This window comes from Neofelis nebulosa, chromosome 12 (assembly GCF_028018385.1).
Source record: "Neofelis nebulosa isolate mNeoNeb1 chromosome 12, mNeoNeb1.pri, whole genome shotgun sequence".
Taxonomy (NCBI): domain Eukaryota; kingdom Metazoa; phylum Chordata; class Mammalia; order Carnivora; family Felidae; genus Neofelis; species Neofelis nebulosa.
This window is the reverse complement of record NC_080793.1, coordinates 38,138,346-38,147,368: the sequence shown is the minus strand read 5'-3', so window position 1 is coordinate 38,147,368 and position 9,023 is coordinate 38,138,346.

Genomic DNA, 9,023 nt, shown 5'->3' with positions numbered 1-9,023 from the left:
GATTTTTATCTGCATGAGGTCCCAATAGTTCATTTTTGCTTTTAATTCCCTTGCCTTTGGGGATGTGTCAAGTAAGAGATTGCTGCAGCTGAGGTCAGAGAGGTTTTTTCCTGCTTTCCCCTCTAGGGTTTTGATGGTTTCCTGTCTCACATTCAGGTCCTTTATCCATTTTGAGGGTTTTTTTGGTCAATGGTGTAACAAAGTGGTCTAGTTTCATCTTCCTGCATGTTCCTGTCCAGTTCTCCCAGCACCATTTGTTAAAGAGACTGTCTTTTTTCCATTGGATATTCTTTCCTGCTTTGTCAAAGATTAGTTGGCCATACTTTTGTGGATCTAGTTCTGCGGTTTCTATTCTATTCCATTGGTCTGTGTGTCTGTTTTTGTGCCAATACCATGCTGTCTTGATGAGTACAGCTTTGTAGTAGAGGCTAAAGTCCGGGATTGTGATGCCTCCTGCTTTGGTCTAATTGTTCAAAATTACTTTGGCTATTCGGGGCCTTTTGTGGTTCCATACAAATTTTAGGATTGCTTGTTCTAGTTTCGAGAAGAATGCTGGTGCAATTTTGATTGGGATTGCATTGAATGTGTAGATAGCTTTGGATAGCATTTTAACAATACTATTGTTTGGGTAGTATTTTAAAATACAAACATTTTAACAATATTTATTCTTCCAGTCCATGAGCACAGAATGTTTTTCCATTTCTTTATATCTTCTTCAATTTCCTTCATAAGCTTTCTATAGTTTTCAGCATACAGATCTTTTACATCTTTGGTTAGGTTTACTCGTAGGTATTTTATGCTTCTTGGTGCAGTTGTGAATGGGATCAGTTTCTTTATTTGTCTTTCTGTTGCTTCATTATTAGTGTATAAGAATGCAACTGATTTCTGTACATTGATTTTGTATCCTGTGACTTTGCTGAATTCATGTATCAGTTCTAGCAGACTTTTGGTAGAGTCTGTTGGGCTTTCCGTGTATAATATCATGTCATCTGCAAAAAGTGAAAGCTCAACTTCATCTTTGCCAATTTTGATGCCTGTGATTTCCTTTTGTTGTCTGATTGCTGATGCTAGAACTTCCAGCACTATGTTAAACAACAGCGGTGAGAGTGGACATCCCTGTCGTGTTCCTGATCTTAGGGGGAAAGCTCTCAGTTTTTCCCCATTGAAGATGATATTAGCTGTGGGCTTTTCATAAATGGCTTTTATGATGTTTAAGTATGTTCCCTCCATCCCAACTTTCTCGAGGGTTTTTATTAAGAAAGAATGCTGAATCTTGTCAAATGCTTTTTCTGCATCAGTTGACAGGATCATATGGTTCTTTTCTTGTCTTTTACTAATGTGATGTATCACATTGATTGATTTGCGAATGTTGAACCAACCCTGCAGCCCAGGAATGAATCCCACTTGATCATGGTGTATAGTTCTTTTTATATGCTGTTGAATTCAATTTGCTAGTATCTTATTGAGAATTTTTGCATCCATATTCATCAGGGATATTGGCCTGTAGTTCTCTTTTTTTTTTTGCTGGGTCTCTGTCTGGTTTAGGAATCAAAGCAATGCTGGCTTCATAGAATGAGTCTGGAAGTTTTCCTTCCCTTTCTATTTCTTGGAATAGCATGAAAGGATAGGTATTATCTCTGCTTTAAATGTCTGGTAGAATTCCCCTGGGAAGCCATCTGGTCCTGGACTCTTATCTGTTGGGAGATTTTTGATGACTGATTCAATTTCTTCGCTGGCTATGGGTCTGTTCAAGTTTTCTATTTCTTCCTGTTTGAGTTTTGGAAGTGTGTGGGTGCTTAGGAATTTGTCCATTACTTCCAGGTTGTCCAGTTTGTTGGCATATAATTTTCATAGTATTCCCTGATAATTGCTTGTATTTCTGAGGGATTGGTTATAATAATTCCATTTTCATTCATGATTTTATCTACTTGGGTCATCTCCCTTTTCTTTGTGAGAAGCCTGGCTAGAGGTTTGTCAATTTTGTTTATTTTTTCAAAAAACCAACTCTTGGTTTCGTTGATCTGCTCTACCGTTTTTTTAGATTCTATATTGTTTATTTCTGCTCTGATCTTTATTATTTCTCTTCTTCTGCTGGGTTTGGGGTGTCTTTGCTGTTCTGCTTCTATTTCCTTTAGGTGTGCTGTCAGATTTTGTATTTGGGATTTTTCTTGTTTCTTGAGATAGGCCTGGATTGCAATGTATTTTCCTCTCAGGACTGCCTTCGCTGCATCCCAAAACGTTTGGATTGTTGTATTTTCATTTTCGTTTGTTTCCATATATTGTTTAATTTCTTCTCTAACTGCCTGGTTGACCCATTCATTCTTTAGTAGGGTGTTCTTTAGCCTCCATGCTTTTGGAGGTTTTCCAGACTTTTCCCATGGTTGATTTCAAGCTTCATAGCACTGTGGTCTGAAAGTATGCATGGTATGATCTCAATTCTTGTATACTTATGAAGGGCTGTTTTGTGACCCAGTATGTGATCTATCTTGGAGAATGTTCCATGTGCACTCGAGAAGAAAGTATATTCTGTTGCTTTGGGATGCAGAGTTCTAAATATGTCTGTCAAGTCCATCTGATCCAATGTATCATTCAGGGCCCTTGTTTCTTTATTGACCGTGTGTCTAGATGATCTATCCATTTCTGTAAGTGGAGTGTTAGAGTCCCCTGCAGTTACCACATTCTTATCAATAAGGTTGCTTATATTTGTGATTAATTGTTTTCTATATTTGGGGGCTCCCGTATTCGGCGCATAGACATTTATAATTGTTAGCTCTTCCTGATGGATAGACCCTGTTAATTATTATATAACGCCCTTCTTCATCTCTTGTTACAGCCTTTAATTTAAAGTCTAGTTTGTCTGATATAAGTATGGCTACTCCAGCTTTCTTTTGACTTCCAGTAGCATGACAGATAATTCTCCATCCCCTCACTTTCAATCTAAAGGTGTCCTCAGGTCTAAAATGAGTCTCTTGTAGACAGAAAATAGATGGGCCTTGTTTTTTATCCATTCTGATACCCTATGTCTTTTGGCTGGCACATTTAGTCCATTTATATTCAGTGTTACTATTGAAAGGTATGGGCTTAGAGTCATTGTGCTGTCTGTAGGTTTCATGCTTGTAGTGATGTCTCTGGTACTTTGTGGTCCTTGCAACATTTCACTCACAGAATCCCCCTTAGGATCTCTTGTAGGGCTGGTTTAGTGGTTCAGTTTTTGTTTGTTCGGGAAAACCTTTATCTCTCCTTCTATTCTGAACTACAGACATGTTGGATAAAGGATTCCCAGCTGCATATTTTTTTTCTGTTCCTCACATTGAAGATTTCCTGCCATTCCTTTCTGGCCTGCCAAGTTTCAGTAGATAGGTCTGCCACTAGTCTTATGGGTCTACCTTTGTAAGTTAGAGCGTGTTTATCCCTAGCTGCTTTCAGAATTTTCTCTTTATCCTTGTATTTTGCCAGTTTCACTATGATATGTCGTGCAGAAGATCGATTCAAGTTACGTCTGAAGGGAGTTCTCTGTGCCTCTTGGATTTCAATGCATTTTTCCTTCCCCAGATCAGGGAAGTTCTCAGCTATGATTTGTTCAAGTATACCTTCAGCCCCTTTCTCTCTCTTCTTCTTCTTCTGGAATTCCTATGATACGGATATTGTTCTGTTTGATTGCATCACTTAGTTCTCTAATTCTCCCCTCATACTCCTGGATTTTTTTCTATCTCTCTTTTTCTCAGCTTCCTCTTTTTCCATAATTTTATCTTCTAATTCACCTATTCTCTCCTCTGCCTCTTCAATCCGAGCTGTGGTCGCCTCCATTTTATTTTGCACCCCATTTATAGCATTTTTTAGCTCCTCATGACTGTTTGTTAGTCCCTTGATCTCTGTAGCCATAGATTCTCTGCTGTCCTCTATACTATTTTCAAGCCCAGCGATTATTTTTATGACTATTATTTTAAATTCATGTTCCGTTATATTGTTTAAATCGTTTTTGACCAATTCATTAGCTCTTGCTACTTCCTGGAGTTTCTTTTGAGGAGAATTCTTCCATTTTGTCATTTTGGATAGTCTCTGGAGTGGCGCGGAACTGCAGGGCACTTCCCCTGTGCCACCTGGAGTAACTTGTGTTGGTGGACAGGGCCACAGTCAGACCTGATGTCTGTCCCCAGCCCACTTCTGGGGCCACAGTCAGACTGGTGTGTACCTTATCTTCCCCTCTCCCAGGGGCAGGGCTCACTGTGGAGTTGTGTGGCCCCTGTCTGGGATACTTGCACACTGCCAGGCTTGTGGTGCTGCTTCCATGGGATCTGGCTTATTAGCCGGGGTGGATCCGCAAGGTGCACAGGGACGCGAGATGCAGGCTTACTTCACTTTGCCCTCGGTGGTCCACTGTGGGAGGGGCCCTGCAGCACCAGGAGGCAGATCTGTCAGAGGGATGGATCCATACAAGCACAGTGTTGGGTGTTTGCGTGGTGCAAGCAAGTTCAGTGACGGGAACTGGTTCCCTTTGGAATTTCGGCTGGGGGATGGGAGAGGGAGATGGCGCTTGCCAGTGCCTTTGTTCCCTTGCCGAGCTGAGCTCTGTCGTCTGGGGCTCAACAACTCTCTCTCCCGGTGTCCTCTCGCCCTCCCGCTCTCCGAGCAGAGCTCTTGACTTTTAACATTCTAGATGTTAAGTCCCACTGACTGTCAGAACTCACGGAGTCCGGCCCCTCCGCTTTTGCAAGCCAGACTTCGGGGGCTCTGCCTTGCCGGGCGGGCTGCCCCTCCACCGCCCCGGCTCCCTCCCGCCAGTCCGTGTAGCGCGCACCACCTCTCTGCCCTTCCTACCCTCTTCTGTGGGCCTCTTGTCTACACTTGTCTCTGGAGAGTCCATTCTGCTAGTCTTCCGTCGGTTTTCTGGGTTATTTAGGCAGATGTGGGTGGGATCTAAGTGATCAGCAGGATGAGGTGAGCCCAGCGTCCTCCTACGCTGCCATCTTCGTTGAGAACTTCTCGTGAATATTTCTTTCAATGTACTGTTGGATTCAATTTGCTAATCTCTTGTTTAATGACGTATCTGTAAAGGGATAGTAACCAAAATCTAAAGGAATTTATCAAACTCAGTATCCCAAAAATAAATAATCCAGGTAAGAAGTGGACAGAAGCATGAAGAGACATTTTCCATGGAAGACATCCAGATGGCCAACAGACACATGAAAAGATGCTCAGTGTCACTCATCATCAGGGAAATACAAATCAAAACCACAATGAGATACCACCTCACATCTGTCAGAATGGCTAAAATTAACAATACAGGAAACAACAGATGTTGGCAAGGATGCAGAGAAAGGGGAACCCTCTTACACTGTTGGTGGGAATGCAAACTGATGCAGCTACTCTGGAAAATCAGAGTGGAGGTTCCTCAAAAATATAAAAATAGAACTACCCTATGACCCAGCAATTCCACTAATAGGTATTTTGCAAAGGATACAACAGTACTGATTTGAAGGGGGCACATAGAGCCATCATTATCAACCTTAGCCAAACTATGGAAAGGGCCCAAATGTTCACTGAATGATGAATGGATAAAGAAGATGTTGTATTTTTACACAATGGAGTTTTAGCCATAAAAAAGAATGGAATTTTGCCATATATAATGACATGGATTGAGCTCGAGTGTATTATGCTAAGTGAAATAAGTCAGAGAAAGACAAATACCATATGATTTCACATATGTGGAATTTAAGATACAAAACAGATGAACATGGAAGAAAAAAAAAGAGACGGAAGCAAACCATAAAAGACTCTTAACTATAGAGAACAAACTGAGGGTTGATGGTGGAAGGTGTGTGTGTGGGGGAGGGGGGAGCTAAATGGGTGATGGGTATAAAGGAGGGCACTTGTTTTGATGAGCACTACGTGTTATATGTAAGTGATGAATCACTAAATTCTAAACCTGAAACCAATTTTACCATATATGTTAACTAACTAAAGTTTATTTTTTTTAATTTTCTTTTAATGTTTATTTATTTTTGAGACAGAGAGAGACAGAGCATGAACAGGGGAGGGGCAGAGAGAGAGGGAGACACAGAATCTGAAACAGGCTCCAGGCTCTGAGCTGTCAGCACAAAGCCCGATGCGGGGCTCGAACTCACAGACCGCGAAATCATGACCTGAGCCGAAGTCGGCCGCTTAACCGACTGAGCCACCCAGGCGCCCCAACTAACTAAAGTTTAAATAAAACTTGAAATCAAATGAAGATGAACTAGAAACATTTTTATATGAAAGAAAACTAAGGGAATTTGTTGCCAGCAGACCTGCTCTTAAAGAAATGCTGAAAGAAGCTCCTAAAGAACTGAAAGGACATGATCCCAGAAAGAAACTTTGAACTTCATGTATTAATCAAGAATAACAGAAAGAGTATATATCAGGGTAAATAGGCTACTTTTCTATTTCTATCAAAATATGTAAGAATGTTGAAAGCAACAATTATAACATTGTATATATATGTAATACATAAGACAGCTTTTATAAAGGGAGAGGATAAGGGACCTTTGTGGTTGTTAAGGCTTCTGTGTTTCACTTGAAGTGATAAAATATTAAATTGAAATAGGCTGTGAGTACTAGGTATGTGTATTATCGTCATTGGAGCAACCACTAAAAAATAATGCAAAGCTATATAGCTAAAAACCCAATAAATATATTACATAGATAAATTAAAACAGAATACTAATACATATGCAAAAATTCCAAAAGAGGCTAGGCCAGAGGAAAAAAGGAGCAAAAAAATATAGAAGACAAACAGAAAAATAATATAGTAGTACACCTAAATCCAACCATTTCAGTTATCATAGTAAATGTGAATGGTCTATGAATGCAAATTAAAACACAGAAATTCTCAGATTGAATTTTATTTAAATTTTTTTTTTCAACATTTTTTATTTATTTTTGGGACAGAGAGAGACAGAGCATGAACGGGGGAGGGGCAGAGAGAGAGGGAGACACAGAATCGGAAACAGGCTCCAGGCTCCGAGCCATCAGCCCAGAGCCCGACGCGGGGCTCGAACTCACGGACCGTGAGATCGTGACCTGGCTGAAGTCGGACGCTTAACCGACTGCGCCACCCAGGCGCCCCTCAGATTGAATTTTAAAAAGACCAAGCTATAGAACTATATGCTGCTTTCAAGAAACCTACTTTAAATATAACTATTCATATATGGAGTCTCTCTCTCTCTCTCTCTCTCTCTCTCTGTCTGTCTCTCTGTCTCTCTCTCTCTCTCTCTCTCTCACACACACACACACACACACACACGAGTTGAAAAACATATACAATGGAAACACTTACCAGAAAAAAGCCAGATAGTTCTTTAATATCAGAAAAGTAGACCTCAGAATGAGGAAAATTAATAGCAGTAAAGCGGAAAATTATATAGTGATGGATGGGTCAATTATCAAAGAAGATGTAACAATTTTAAATGTGTATGCAGCTAACAACAGAGCTCCAGAATACATGAGGCAAAAACTGATAGAACTGAAGAGAGAGACAAATGCACATGTATAGCTGGAGACATCAGCACTCCTCTCTGTAATAGGGAGACAGAAAGTTAGCAAGCATACAGAAGACATCAACAATGCTATCAAACAATCTGACCACACAGACATTTAAGTTTTTATTTAAATTCCATTTAGTTAACATACAGTATAATATTAGTTTCAGGTGAACAAAATAGTGATTCAACACTTCCATACAACACCCAGTGCTCATCACGGTTTGCCATTTTGGTTTGCCTCTCTTTTTTCCCTTTTGCCCATTTGTTTAATTCCACACATGTGTGAAATCGCTGGTATTTGTCTTTCTCTGACTGACTTATTTAGTTTAGGAAAATACTCTCTAGCTCCATCGATGTCACTGCAAATTGGCAAGATTTCATTCTTTTTATGACTAATACTCCAGTGTGTGTGTGTGTGTGTGTGTGTATTTGGGTAAATAGTAGTACAATTGCTGGGTTGTAAGGTAGTTCTATTTTTAACTTTTTGAGGAAACTCCATACTGTTTTCCAGAGTGGCTATGCTAGTTTGTATTTCCACCAACAATGGCAAGAGGGTTCTCCTTTCTCCACATCCTCACCAACATTTGTTTCTTATGTTGTTGATTTTAGCCATTCTGACAGGTGTGAGGTGATATTTCATCATGGTTTTGATTTGTATTTCCCTGATAATGAGTGATGTTGAGCATCTTTGCATGTGTCTATTGGCCATCTGTATATCTTCCTTGTAAAAATGTCTATTCATATGTTCTGCTTTTTAATTGGATTATTTATTTGGATTGGATTATTAAATTGGATTATTTAATTGGATTATTCTGTTTTGGGGTATTGAGTTTCATAAGTTTTTTACATATTTTGGATACTAACCCTTTATTAGCTATGTCATTTGCAAATATCTTCTCCCATTCTGTGGATTGCCTTTTAGTTTTGTTGACTGTTTCTTTTGCCATGCCGCAACTTTTTATTTTGATGAAGTCCCAATAGTGTATTTTTGCTTTTGTTTTCCTTGCCTCAGGAGATATATCTAGAAAGAAGTTGGTATGGCTGATGTCGAAGAGTTACTGCCTATGGTCTCTTCTAGTGTTTTCATGGTTTCAGGTCTCACATTGACATGTATAGAACACACCACCCAACAAAAAGCAAAACGCCCATTCATTTCAAGTGCATATGGAATAATTCATCAAGATAGAACATATCTGGGCCATAAAACAAAATTAAGATTTTAAAAACTGAAATTGTACAAAGTATATTATCTCACTATAAGAGACTTAAACTAGAAGTGATAGTTTAATGACTAGAAAGATATCTGGAAAATCCTCAAATATTTGGACAAAATGCTGATGAAAGAAATCAGAGAAGACACAGATAAACAAAGAGACATATTAAGTTCAAAGATTGGAAAATTACTATTGTTAACATTTCAGCTTTGCCCAAACTGATCTGTTAATTCCCAGAAGAACTTTTTTTGTAGATTTACATGGAAAGGCAAAGAAAGAATACCCAAAA